Source organism: Monodelphis domestica, chromosome 4, assembly GCF_027887165.1.
Source record: "Monodelphis domestica isolate mMonDom1 chromosome 4, mMonDom1.pri, whole genome shotgun sequence".
Lineage (NCBI taxonomy): Eukaryota > Metazoa > Chordata > Mammalia > Didelphimorphia > Didelphidae > Monodelphis > Monodelphis domestica.
In genome coordinates this window covers 276,350,548-276,362,896 of record NC_077230.1, presented here as the reverse complement: position 1 = coordinate 276,362,896, position 12,349 = coordinate 276,350,548, and the positions used below count along the sequence as shown (strand labels likewise).

The 12,349-nt window shown below is 37.3% G+C and overlaps 1 pseudogene; it reads left to right on the top strand.

The window, feature by feature from the left end:
• The first annotated feature begins 11,314 nt into the window (after positions 1-11,314).
• Positions 11,315-11,945, top strand: LOC130458977 (40S ribosomal protein S3a-like; annotated as a pseudogene).
• Positions 11,946-12,349: the final 404 nt, after the last annotated feature.

Genomic DNA, 12,349 nt, shown 5'->3' with positions numbered 1-12,349 from the left:
GTCTCTGTATCTCCGAAGTCTATCATAGAGCCTTGTATATGTTATTGGCTATCGTTATTATGATTGTGGATGATTTGGGGGGCCTATGAAGGAAATACTTGCTTGATAACTGATTATTCTCTCCAAGGCAAATAAATGTCAAAGCTAAGACTCAAATCCATAGAAGATGATTCCCAGGCTAGTGCTCTATCCACTGTACCATAAATGGTGCCATACTGTTAGATGCCCGAAACATCAAATTGTAGCTGCACACAGTCTTTGAATTAAAGCTCATGTTCCCAGGCTCTGTCCCAACCATTCAACATCCTGCTCTTGACTACATCATAATAATAGCAAAGAACAGCTAATGTTTATATAATATTTTCTATGTACCTGTGACTATGCCATGCACTTTGCAATTAATATTATCTTATTCAGCTCTTACAACAACCCTGGTAGTTGGGAGCTATAATTATTCCCTTTTCCATATGGGGAAACTGAGGCAAATAGAATCTAAATGATTTTCCTAGGATCAAAAGCTAGTAAGTATTTGAGGTCAGATTTGAACGCAGATCTATCTGATTCTAGACCCAGATTTTTAACCATTGTACCAATCTAGCTGCCCCCTATTTGATAATGATTTCTTTTCAAAATAATAATAATTTTATTGGTATTTTCTGTTTCTTACATCAATACATTATCCTATGTATCTCTCCCCTTCTCCTCCTAAAGGGTCATCCCTTAAAAAAGATATTACTTTTTCTTTTTTGGAGAAGAAAAACAAAGTCAGCACAACCAATCATACATTAACAAAGTCCAAAAGCATGTGCATTGTGTAACATGTATACTGCCCACCCCCACAAAAAGAACAGACTAAGGATATCCTGCTTTACTACTTCATTCTAGTGCCACTCACTCTTTGTAATTTTGTTACATTTTTTTTGGTAGACTGATATTTCCATTTACTTGTTGTAATCATTGTGTATATTGTTTCTTGGCTCTGCTTACTTCCCTCGATGTCAGTTCATGTAGATCTGCCTGGGCTCCTCTGTATTCATCCTATATATAATTATTTATAGTATAGTAATATTCTTTTACATTCATGGTCAACAGTTTATTTAACAATTTCCCAATCGATACGCATCTGTTTCCAACTGTTAGATACCCCAAAAAAAAAGTGCTGCCATAAATAATTTGGAGTACCTGGGGACTTTTTTTTTTCTCATCAGTACCCTTCTTTGGAATATAAGCCCATTAATGAGTTTCTGGTTCAAAAGGTGTGGACATTTTAGTCATTTTATTTGCATAATTCCCAATTGCTTTCCATTTCACAGTTCCACCAACAATGTATTATTGTCTCTTTCTTCCCACAACCCATCACTGGGTGTTGCCATTTTTTTAAATCTTTTTTGCCAGCTTGCAGAGTGTGAGGTGAAACCTCAGAGTTATCCTGCTTTGCATTTTTGTTACTATTAATATTGAAGTGTTTTATGTGGTTTTGAACAATTTGCATTTCTTTTTTTGAGAGCTATTTGTTTATATCCTTTGACCATTTACATGAAAATGGTTTCTACCTAATCTTTACTGATTTGTTATCCCAAACCATTTTCTATAATATATATTTTTAAATCTTTATCTTCTGTTTTAGAATTGATATTAAGCATCAGTTTTAAGACAGAAGAGCTGTAAAGGCAAGACAGTTGGAGTTAAATGATTTTCCCAGGGTCAGAGAGCTAGGAAGTGTCTGAGGCCAGATTTGTACCCAGGTCCTCCAAGTTCCAGGTCTGGTTTTCTGTCCATTCACAGAGCCACTTAGCTGTCCCCTCCATTAAGAGAAAGAAAGGGCAGCTAGGTGGCTCAGTGGGTTGAAAGCCAGGCCTAGAGATGGGAGGTCCTAGGTTCAAATCTGGCCTCAGACACTTCCTAGCTGTGTGGTCCCAGGAAAGTCACTCAAACCCCACTGCCTAGCACTTACTTCTGCCTAGTATTGATTCTAAGACAGAAGTTAAGGGTTAAAAGAAAAGAGGGGAAAAAAGGAAAGAAAATAAAAAGAAGACCCAGAAGGATTTACCAATTCTAGAGACTTCCAAATTAGTGTTTTCCTTTTGTAAAGACATTTGAGGGTATGAGGGACTTTCAGTGCCCATCTAACTTTATCACATAGGTGGAAGGTACATCCTTTGGCCAAAATATGAAAGGCTGAGCTAGCCAAAATGCATTCTGGCTTTGGACCAAAGCATCGTCATCCAGGACTTGAACTTTGGAATCAAATCAAGCTTTAATGGACTAAAGTGATCATTAGTTCCTTCTTATCCAGTGTTATGAGCAGAAAAGGCAGATTATATCATCCTCATTTTACAGATGAGGAAACTGAGTCCAAAATTAATAATAATAATAATTCACATTTTGTACAAGTTAAAAATATATCATTTTCTCATGACAGCCCTATGAAGAAGGTAATTCAAGCACCATGATCCCCATTTTACATATAGAGAATGTGAGTCCCACAAAGATTTAAGTAACCAGCCCAAGATGAAGCAGGTTTTAGTGATAAATAGGGAACAGAACACAGGCCAGTGGGCTCCTAATTCAAAGTTCTTTCTGCTACCACCTCTAAGAAGTGGTTCAAGGACAATAAATAACCTTAAAGGTTATCTTGCCTTCAGTAGACCTATACTTGAGCTGGTCAAGACAAATGAAAATAAATAGTCAAAATGAGATAATAATACTAATAATAATATTAGTTGGCATTTGTATAGTGTTTTTAGGGTTTTACATATATTATCTCATTTGTACCTCTCCTGAATCCTAAGATTCAATAGCCTCCCCCAGTTACCCATTTTCAGTCTCTACAAAATTTCACTTCTCAAAGCATCCCTCCTTTAGAGCTAGTCAAAATCAAAATGTGTTAGGATAGGACAGAATCTCAAGGGGAACAACAAGTACTCTCCCAACTATTCATTCTGTGGCTTTACCTACCAAACCCATTAATTCCCTGGGACAGGATCTGCCTTCCCCTAAAAAGAACAGGACTGAGTAGATGGAAATGATGTCACCCTGCACTGCCACAGAATCTCAGAAATTTCAGAATTGAAAGAGACCTGACCAACATCTATTTCTTCTGCTTGAACAAAAATGTACAAGTATACAAAATACCCAACAAACAACTGCCCAACTGATGCGTGCACAACTTCCTACCAGAGGAAATCTTCCACCACCTGAGGGAAACCACTGTCTTTTGGATAACTCTAAATGTCAGTGTCTCTCTTCCAGATGATTCCTTCTGTGATTCCGGGAGGATGGGGACGGTCTTGGACAAATTATATTAATAAATTATATTAAGATAAATTAGAAAAATTCAAAATGTAAGGAAGTTTTTTTTTCCTGACCTCAAGCTCTATTTACCTTTCTGTAGTTTCTAGTTACTACTAGCTCTATCTTCTGAGGCCAAACAGAAATTGAATTTTGACCTTTTCTCCTTTTGAATGCTTAGGACTGGAAGATCGCAGACTTAGATCTAGAAGGAACATAGGTGGATATCTAGTACAATTGCTTCATTTAATAGATCAGGAGAATGAACCCCAGGGAGTGGAAGTTACTTGCCCAAAGTCATACAGATGGTCTGTATCAAAAACAGGATTTCAAAATAGTCTTCCTACACCAGCACCAGTGTTCTTACTGCTGTCTCATGTCATATGTACAGGAGTCATGCCCTTTCCACATGCCCAAATCTTAGCTTTTTTAGACACCTTTAGCAGATCCTTATATAATGTGCACTAGAGACCCTTAACTCTATATGATCAGTTGTTCCAACTGATTAAGCCTATGTCATCAATGGTAGATATATTTGTGTACCCACCTAAGTCAGAAAAGATTCAAAAATAAGGGGGGAAATACCTAAAACTGAACTGACCTGGAAACAGAGTGACTTTGCGAAAGACATTGTGGGCAGAAAATAAATGTAGGACATTCTGGTGTCACTTTTACAGTCATTTCCTCTGTGATGAATGTCTTTCCAGAGAGTATCCTCCAATTTTTTTTTACACATATGCTCTCAGAGAGCCAATCACTGAGTTTTCAGACTCTTGATCTCAGCCTGCAGCATATGTACATAAAAAACCAGAGAGGGAGCATTCAAGTTGCAACACTTCTATAGGGAGAAAATAGCATTTAATGAACAGAACACAGGACTTGAAGTCAAATGATCTGAATCTGAGCCTCAATCCCACTACTCACTAGCTCTTTAACCTTAGGCAAGTTGCTTAATTAAAAGTGTGAATTTCCTCATCTCCAAAATGGAATTAGTAATGTTTACATTACCAGCCAGCTGTTATGAGGATCTAGGTTGTTGTAGTGTTGATTCAGTTCTGTTAGATTCTTGGTGACCCCATTTTGGGGTTTTCTTGGCAAAGATACTAGGGTGGTTTGTCACTTCCTTTTCCTGCTCATTTTACATAGGAGGAAACTGAGGCAAACAGGATTAAGTGATTTGTTCAGGGTCACACAGCTAAGTGTCTGAGACCAGCTTTGAATTCAGGAAGATGTCTTCCTGACTCCAGGCACAATGCTCTATCTGCTGCCCACCAAGGATCCAGGTAGATAATGTATATAAAGCACTTTGTAACAAGTAAGTGATGATCCTCTGGACCTGATTATTGATATAGGAAATAAAGAAATTGGACAGAGAGCCAGACCTGAAGACCAGAAGTCCTGGGTTCAAATCTGGCCTCAGATACCTCCTAGATCTATGATCCTGGGCAAGTCACTTAACCCCAGTTGCCTAATACTTATTAGTCTTCTGACTTGGAATAGATACACAATATTGATTCTAACAGGAAGGAAGGAAGGAAGGAAGGAAGGAAGGAAGGAAGGAAGGAAGGAAGGAAGGAAGGAAGAAGGAAGGAAGGAAGGAAGGAATACAAATTAGTGATGAAACTAAACTCTCTCTACCAGTTCACAATGGTACCTTCTCTGCCACTTACATTCTTATAAAAGGGCCAAGGAGCCGATGAATTTACATTAACTTGCCTAGAATCACACAACCTCCTTTCCTATGTAGAAAACAACATATAAATATGAGTTAATGTTCTCTTGGAACATCACAAAGTTTGTTAATTCTTTGACAGTACATAATGATTCCCAATTTCATTTTCAACAGACATTTATTAAGACTTTTACTTTGGGCAGAACACAGCATTAGGAACCAGGGCAGACAGGTTAAAGAAGATATGGTCCCTTCATTCATGAAGTTTTCAGACTAGTAAGTGGGGATAAAACTTGTGAAGTTAAAACACATGTTCTAATGGGAAGGGCACTGAACCAGAAATAGAGACCTAGGTCCATATTCTGCCACTCAATGATCAAATTTCCATGAAAGAGACACTTAATTCTAATCCTTAGTGTCCTTATCTATATAATAGAAATATTAATGCTTTTGCTGCCAACCTAACAGGATTTGTGTGAGTTTAAAATGAGGTAATGTATGCAAAGCACTTTTAAATCATAAGACACTATGTAAACATCACCTGTTATTAGGAGTACAACACAAAATGATGGGTAGGATTCACTGCTGGAAAAGACCTTAGTAGTCATCTAGTTCAAATCCCTTATTTAATAGATGAAGAAATTGAAGCCCAACAAGCTGAGTTCCCCAAGATTTGCCAGGTCATTGCATTATTGCTTGAGAGATAGGATGGATCTTAGAGGCCAGTCACTCCAATCCTTTCCTTTACAGATTAGAAAACTAAGGCCAGGAGAGGTTAAGTGATTTACTCATGGTCATATAGTTAGTAACTGATGGAGTCAAGATTTGAACCCAGGTCTTCTGACTCCAATTCCAGCATCTCACTCCTAACCCAACAGCCCCCTGCCTCTCCCTAGTTCTAGGCTTACCTTCTTCAGCATTGATGCCATCAGAGGTATGCTGGTAGATGCTTAACAGTCAGCTCTCAAAAAAAATGAATGTATTATACACTTTTAAGTTTAATATGCATTATTAACATTTACTCTATCACTCTGCTAAGCTTAGACAATCCACAGAACAATAAATCAAGCCCTAATTTATATGATTTGCCAATGTCCAAAGTGTAAATGCTCACTGAAAGAAAAATCTGACAATCACTCTTACTAGACAATTTGAATTGGTTCCAATACACCCTGACCCACACCCTATTTCTCATTGACCAGCAATCACCTGTGAGATTTCTTTGCTAGTAAAGATTTTATAAGATGAGATGGGTTTTCACATATTCCAGGAGAGAGAAAATTCAGCTCTTAAAAAATATTCTGACTGACGGGGGCCTTAGTCTCTGTTCTGAGACAACAGCTTCAACTAGCCCTCACCTGTGACTTCCCCAGCACCTGTGAAGGAGGAGTCCCAGCCCATCCTCAGACTGTCATCTGTATACCTTGCTGCCTAAAGAGCCCCCATACCCAAAAGATACTCAGGCTGCAGGGAGGCAATTGTAACCTATAATTCCTCATCTTGGTGAGCAGGTGACAGCCTCCCATAACATGGCATCCATATGGTATCACCCCTTCTGTTGAGCACAATTTTAGGGCAAGATTCATACTGCTTCTCTCTGTGCTCAAAATAGATGCCCAAAATTGGGATAGAATTTACATAAGTTGGCTGGAGAGACTGTGTTCAATTAAAAGGCTTTTGTTGCCAAGGATTTTTTTTTTTAGTTGATACATATGCTCCTTTATTGCAGTCCTGTGGGGGGAAAAGGTTTTTTTTTCCTTCAAAAAAACAAAAGCAAATAAAAAGGGGCATATGGTCCCCAAAGCTAAGTGGCATTTAAGGAAGGAACCCACACTGATATGCCAAGGGCTCCCGACTGTGAGAACCGGAGGTGCCTAGAGCCCTTCTCCATGCTCCTGGGGAGAATAAGACTGCAAAGCTAGAGATACTAAGAAGTTTGCATAATAATAATAATTATGACTCACATTTATAGAGAGCTTTATAGTTACTCAGTGCTTTATGGCCATTACCTCACGTGTAATCTTCACCACTATGAAGTTGTCAGGGAGTGCAAGTATGAATATTTCCAGATGACTTTATTGAGGTTAAAAGAATAAACCCCCTAACTTGCCTAAGATCATGCAGCTAGCAAGGAACAGACCTGGAACTCCTCTTCACAAGTTTATCCAGGTTTGTGACCCCACAAGAAAGTGATGACCCCATTTTGGAATCTTTAGAGGTTCATTGGAATGTGATATCCTTAAAATCTCACTCTAAGATGCCTTACGACCAGAACTGAATACAATCATTAACCTCTTACCATAGTTCCTTAACTCCTATTAATGATGACTAGTATTTGGATGGCATTTTAAGGTTTACAAAAAGCTTTATCAATATTCTCTCACCAGATCCTCACAAATACCTTGGAAAATAGGTTCCATGTAGCCATTTTCCAATTGTTAAATGGTCAAAGGATTTAAATAGGCAATTTTCAGAAAGAATCAAAGCTACCTATAGTCATATTAAAAAGTGCTCTAAATCACTATTGATGAGAGAAATGCAAATTAAAACCTTCTGAGGTATCCACCTATCGGAAATGATAAATGCTAGAGACGATGAGGGAAAAATAGATACACTGTTGGACTGCCATTGGAGTAGCAAACTGGTCCAACCATTCTGGAGACTAATTTGGAAATATGCCCAAAATTGCATATACCCTTTGACCTAGCAATAGCAATACTAGCAAAGAAGTAAAAGGACCTATTTATACAAAAATATTTATAGCAACTCTTTTTGTGGTGGCAAAGAATTGGAAATCAAGAGGGTGCCCATCAAGTGGGGGAAGGGCTGAACAAATTGTGGCACACGATTGTGATGGAACACTGTTATGCTCTAAGAAATGATGGGGGTGGCAGAGGTTTCAGAAAATATGGCAAGATCTATATAAACTGATGCAAAGTAAAATGAGAAGAAATGGGAGATCATTGTGCCCCATACAACAATGCTGTAATGATGATCAATTGTGAGAGTTGGCTACTCTAATCAATATAGCGATCCAAGATAATTACAAAGGACTCATGATGAAAAAAAAATGCTATCCAACTCCAGAGAGAGAACTGATTAGCTCTGCGTGAAAACTGAAGCATATTTTTTTTACTTTATTTTTCTTACTCTTAAAAAATGTAGTTAATATGGAAATATGTTTTTGCATGACTTCATATGTATAATTTATATCATATTGCTTGCCTTCAAAATGGGTGGGGGATGGGGTGGGATGGAAGAAGAGAATTTTAAAACTCAAAATTTTTAAAGAAAAAGTGTTAAAGAGAAATCATAATTTAAAAAATTTAAATTAAGAAAAAATAAAGAAAGCAGATGCTATCATCTCTATTTTACAGATTAGGTAATTGTGTGACTTGCCCAGGGTCACATAGCTGGAAAATATCTGAGGTTAGAATTAAATTAAAATTTTTTTCTGACTCCAAGTCTAGCATTTTATCTACTGTACATTCTAGCTTCTACTTCCAATTTACCTTTGCTATCAATTAGCTTTTTTTGTTGTTGTTCACGTGTTTTTGGTCACGTCCAATTCTTCATGACTGTTTAGAATTTTCTTAGCAAAGATACTGGAGTAGTTTGCCATTTCTTTCTTCAGCTCATTTTACAGATGAGGAAACTGAGGCAAACAGAGTTAAGTGACTTGCCCAGAATAGTACAGCTAGTAAATGTCTGAGGCCAGATTTGAACTCAGGTAAATGAGTCTTCCTGACTTCAATCCCAGCACTGTATCCACTGCAGTACCAAACTAGTCCCAAAGAACTTTTCTAGTTCTTTATTAAAGTGTATCTTGGGGTCACGGAATCATAGAGCACAGAGCTAGCAGAGTTCTTAAGATGTTATCCAGTCTACCTAGTGCAATTATCAATAATATAGAAATAGGTCTTGATCAATGACACATGTAAAACCCAGTGGAAGTGGTGTAGAAGGGGAAGGAAAGAACATGAATCATCTAACCATAGAAAAATATTCTAAATTAATTAATTAAATAAAAATTTTCAATTAAAAAAGATGTTATCCAGTCAAACAATCATTCATATTTACAATAAAAATTCACTTTTATATAGTGCTTGAAGATTTGTAAGTGCTTCACATACATTCTCATTTGTACCTCCCAAAAACACTGTGAGATGGACTCTTATAAGCCCCATTTTACAGATGTCAGTAAACAGAGCCTCATAGAGATTAAGTAATCTCCCATAGTCACACAGCTAGTAATTCATTCGCTAATAAAGGATTTACACCTTTGACCTTTGACCCTGACTCCACTAGATTCCCTATGGATATTGTTTTATGGGCAAAGCGGAATGTGTCCTTGACCTCCCTGGCCTATGCCATAAGTAACACAGCAAACTAATTTGAACAGAGACCAAAGTATTCCTTTAATTGATTCCTCTAGGAAGCCTCGGGATGAGAGATGCTCTGGGACATTAGCCTTGGTCTTTTAATCCTCTCTGAATTATAATGATAACTAACAGATTGTACTTACATTCCAGATTTCATTTGATTTCACAATAACCCTGGGAGGGGGAAAAAACTATTATTATCTCCCTTTTTAAGCAACTGAGGCACACATAAGTTAAGTAGTTTGGTCACAGAGCTAGTAAGTGCTTGAGGATGAATTTAAACTCAGGTCTTCCTGATCTCAGGTCCTGACCTTGATATATTGCTACACCTAACAGCTATACTCTACAAAAAGAAGGCAAATTTTAATCAATCAATCAATCAATAAACATTTAATAAGTTTCTACTCTCTGCTTAGCCCTGTGCTAAGAGATGAGGATGCAAAAAAAGAGAGAGGCCAAAAAACAGCCTCTTCAAGGAGCTTACAATCCTATGTGGATAACAACATGCAAATAAATATCTACAAAACAAACTATATAGATGATAAACTAGGAATAATTTGTTTTATTATATAGGAATTTAGAGGGGTTGGCAAAGACTTTCTGCAAAAGAAAAATGGTAAAAAAAAAAACATGATGGAGGTTAGTTGGGATTTAAAGGAAGCCAGAGAAGTCAGTAGACGAGTTGAGAAAGGTAAGCATTTCAGGAATGGGGGGACAGTCAGAAAAAATACCCCCAATCCAGAGATGGAGTTTCTCCTTCAAGGAACATCCAGGAGGCCAGGGTCCCTAGATCAAAGTGTTTGTGGTAGGGAATAAGATAGAAGAAGACTGGAAAAGTGGGAGTGAGGAGATTATAAACTGCTTTGAATACCATACAGGACCCTGTCATTGATCCTGGAGGCAAGGAAGCTAATAGAGTTTATTGAGTCAATCTGGTCCCCCTATCATTTTTTAAACCAAATATGTGCTGTGATCTGTGCAGGAAGCCGACTCTAACTTCTGAAAATTCCTCTCCCAAGATGGTTTGGGACTTTCTCTGAAATTTATTTTTAGTAATAGATTTTTAAACCCCTACTTTCTGTCTTAAAATCAATACTAAGTATCCAATTCTAAGGTAAAAGAGCAGTCAGGGCTAAGTAATTGGGGTTCACACAACTAGGAAGGATCTGAAGCCAGAACTGAACCCAGGTCCTCCCAACTCCAGGTCTGGCACTCTATGCTATCTAGAGGCCCTGAAATGTATCATGTCAGAGCTTCCTAAGGCAATGAGAGGTTAAGTCACTTATGCAGTCACACAAGCAGGATGGGTCAGATGCTGGCTCTCTCCACTGTATCATACCACCTCTCAGTTATTTTCATTAAAGATCTAAATTTATCATAGGGTTCTATCTTACAAATACAGATTGTCTTTTTTCCTCCTTGCTGGACTTCTTGGGAACAAGGACTACTGTGGAGAGAGGCACAAGAAATAATGTTCTCTCCTGGAACGCCTGGCCTACAGTTTGACTCAGAGACCCAAGGGGTCACGTTTTTTTCTGTGATTAAGTTTCTCCTTATGAGTAGGTTACATATTTAAGCATATTAAATCAACTACTAGAAAGTGTCCTGAATTGGGAATGAGGAAATATCGCCCCTTTATACAGGACAAATTGTTCATTTATCTTAGAATTCTCAAGTTCTGTTAAAGGCAGAATAGAGTAAATGATCATTTCAGATTCCTTAGAGCACTTATATTTATTAAACTTTTGGGAGATACAGCAATGTAGCAGAAAGGACTGAGTAAGATTACTTGAGTTCTAATTCTAGCTTTGCTACTATGAGGTCTGTGACCTTGGGAAAGCTGTTTGGACCTTAATTTCTTCATCTGTAGAATGAAGACATTAGAATAGAAAACCATTAAAGTTCCTTCCAAGTCTACTGTTCTTAAAAAATCCATTGGAATGATTTTTTTGGCTTTCCGGGTAGGATCATGACAATTGGCAAACATAAGCACCTATCCAAAGATGGCTGAAAAGGAGCCAAAAATAAAGTGGTTGACCCATTTTTGAAGTATCGGTATAATGTCAAGGCACCAACTTGGTTCAATATAATCATTATTTGCAAGGCACTGACCATAAGGACTCAAGGAATGAAAATTACCTCTGATAGCTCTAGAGTTGTATTTTTTTGAAGTGAGTTTTACTGATCTGTAGAATAATGAGGCTGTTTTTTATAAGTTCAAGCTGATTACTAAAGAGATTCAGGGCAAAACTTTTTTTTTCTTTTTGACTCATTTTCAGGGGATGGACATTACCCAGGACAAAATGTTGAAAAAATAATAGCAGACTTTGACTGAAGCCCATTTTGATGTCAAAACTTCCAATAGCTATGTGATACACCTCATCTGGATTGGTTTATACCTAGCACCAAGAGGTCCATCAAATTCACAGGTAAGTTAGTGGAAATTATGACCCTGGAGGTGCAGACAAATAACCTGAAAGATGTTGTCAATAAATTGATTCTAGACATCATTGGAAAAGGTTTTCCAGTCCATTTACCCATTCTATAATGTATTTGTTCCAAAAGTCAATATGTTCAAGTTTGAATTGAAAAACTTATAATGGAACTGCATACTTCAGTATGGTGGTAACTCTGGAAAATCTTCTGCGGATGAAACAGGCATGATAAAGAAGAACTGTAATCTGTATAAAGTGAGAACTTTTAAAAGGTTGTAAAAAGCATCATGTGTCCTTTAAAATTATATCATAAAGATTTTTTACTTTTTAAATTTCTAGATCATAAAAAAATCCATTGTAATAATAAATGCCATATATGGTAGCACAACTGGCATACCATTAGACCAAGAGAAGGTTTATATTAGTTTGCTTTTAATAGGGATGGATTTGCATGAAGCCGTTTAGGTAGGCATTGGAGTATAACGAATGGGTATTGGAATTAGAATCAAAAGATCTGGTTTCCAGATCTATCTTCATGAAGGCTCCAATTTTTTGTGATCCTGAGTAAA